At 42.8% G+C, this 2,655-nt stretch overlaps 1 pseudogene; it reads left to right on the top strand.

The window, feature by feature from the left end:
* Window positions 1–399: 399 nt before the first annotated feature.
* LOC116889144 lies at window positions 400–1,104 on the top strand (annotated as a pseudogene).
* The last annotated feature ends 1,551 nt before the right edge of the window (window positions 1,105–2,655 follow it).

Below are 2,655 nucleotides of genomic sequence, written 5' to 3'. Positions count from 1 at the left end.
CCCCTGCCTCATGTATCTGAGAAGTGTGACTACTCATACTGCCACCTTACCTGGCTGTACCACATTTTGTACCCATTCATCATCACCTGAGCTGATGACTACATAGGTTATTTTCATTTGTTAGCTCCTGCAAATAGTGCTCCATAGTCCAGATGCCTCTTCCAATTATTTCTGTTGGATACGTACAGTACAAGGTAGTTTTCTTTCTGATGTGACCAAATACCTGACAAGAAGCACATTTCAAGGGGGCAAAGTTTACTTTGGATTACAGTTCAAGGGAATACAAGCCAACAAGGCGGGAACGCATATAGGTTGCTAGGAGCAGGAAGCTGGCTCCACGCACTGGATCCTCAGTACAGAAGCAGAGAGTAAGAAGCAAAGTTGGGATCTAATCTCAAGATGGAGACTGCTGGGAGCAAGAAGCGGAGCACAGAAGAGCCGAGGGAAGAAGTGGAATGCCAGATGTCTAGATAATCGAGCACGTCCTCTGCAAAAACTAAAACAATGGGGGGAAAAAGTCAGAGAACAATAACGGTTGTAAACCAAAGGAGAAAAAAGCACAAGATACTGAGACTCCAGGACATACTCGCAGGAAGCCAGAGGGGAAGAATGTTCCTGACTCAGCCATAGAGGCCAGGTTAAAGACGCCTGTAAAAAATGAAGATGGAATGGGGGGCGGGGGGCGGGGGCGAGTCTCAGGTGACAGTTCCCTTAGAGATCGTCACTATATCAGAGGAGCAGATACCTGCTCTCAATGACAGCACCACGGTGGTAACTAGATCTGCCTCCGAGGCAGTGTTGGAATCTTGGGCCAGAACTGCTGCCGATGCGAAGAAGTTCAAGGCAGTGCCGTTCAAGGCTACATTGGAGACCTATGGGGAAATGTGGTGTGTTCGTGGGACAAGCATTCCTGTGACCTAAAGTGGTTGAGTTCGGCTGCAGTTCCATGCTAGACAAGCCTGGGTACCCGATGAGAAAGGGAAAGCGATTGCCCTCTTCCTGCTTCTGGCTTGCACATTTCCACCCCGACACCTGGACAATAGCATGCTGTGCCCCAAGTGTCTTCATAGGAACAAGGTCTTAACTAAGAGCCTCGAAGGATAAAGGACAGATCTCTTAAGTTTGGACTAGCTAACTGGGCATCACTCACTCTTGTGGCATGATCCGCAGAACTGCAGCTAACACCAAGACTGACAGAAATACACATCTATGTCTTTAAAGGTGCCCATCTCATCCAGAAATGATGGGATACTGTAAGTTAGTTGATGCTTAAGTAAAAGCCAGTGAGGCCACCTCTGCTTCATTGTGATGACTAAACACTGGGAGTGGCCTCCTACTCTTGAGTGAAGATAAAAAAGTGCCCTATGTATTTTGCTGCAAGTAGGTCCTGGGGCAGGAATATGACATCTCCAGATATAACAGTTGCTAACCCTGTCACCAGAACAATGGGGTCATAGCCAGTTCAGTGGTCAACTGTAAAGACTTAGCTTGTGCCTGTAGCCTCTGCCTGTCTTCTTCCCTGGGTTATAGTGTGTTGTTAGTGTTTAGTACTTGGGTTTGTTTTCCACTGTTGTAAAATACTACACCAAATCTGAAAAAAAGCAAAGCTGGACTGTAAAACCTCAAAGCCTGTCTGCTGACTCCTTTCTTCCAGCAACTCTCCACATCCTAAAGGTTCCACAACCTTCCTGAAACAGCTCTACCAGCTGGGGACCAAGTATTCATATACAAGAATCTATGGGGGATATTTCCTATTCAAACTATAACATACCCAGTAGTAGGGTTGCTGATGGGATTTCTACTTTCAATTTTGGAAACACCTCCATAGTTTAATATTATGGCATATGTACACATATTTCACTGGTAGTGTGTGAAATGGGCTCCCTTTCCTCAACATCTTTAACAGCATTTCTTATCTTTAGTCCCTGTTGTTGATATTACTGATTCTTAATGGAGAGAGGTAGCATCTAATGGCAATTTTAATTTGCATTTCCCTGGTGGGTAGTAATATTCCTATAGTTATTTTCATTTTAGATATTGCATCTGTTTGTCTTCTTTTTGAGAAATGTATCTAGGTCATTAGACTTATTTGTTTTTAAAAATGTGGATATATGATTTTCCCAGCACCTTAAGTTCAACAGGGAATCTTGTACTTCAGTGAATTTTCTTTTATTCTTTTTATAAAAACCAGCTGGTTATAATATAAGGGTTCTCAATTCTGTTCCATTGATCCATAATGTCTACCCTTATGCCAGTACCATAATGGAATCATGACTTTATAAATATTAGATTTTCCATTCCTTGACTATGCCATGTTCTCTCTCACCTCCGAGCCTTTGCATAATCAGCTCCTATTACTGAAAATAAAATTATCCAGCTAATGACTTTTTTTTTCAGTTCTAAACTCAGAAGGTTCTTCATCAAGAAAATGTCCCTTGATTTCAAAAGTTTGAGCCAGGTGTTCATCTTTTTGTTCCAAACTATCATGTGTTCCAGATACTCCAAGCTGTAAGATTAACCCGACTGCTACATCATCAAATTGAATTGTTCTAGCCTACTCACTTGACTCAGAATTCCATGACTACAGGAATTCTCTCTGACCTGGTCAACAGTAGTATCTCCACATCCGTGTACCCCTTGGTACATGATACAAAG

Source organism: Rattus rattus, chromosome X (genome assembly GCF_011064425.1).
Source record: "Rattus rattus isolate New Zealand chromosome X, Rrattus_CSIRO_v1, whole genome shotgun sequence".
Lineage (NCBI taxonomy): Eukaryota > Metazoa > Chordata > Mammalia > Rodentia > Muridae > Rattus > Rattus rattus.
Note: the sequence above shows the minus strand (reverse complement) of the source record. Positions and strands in the feature narration are given on the sequence as shown.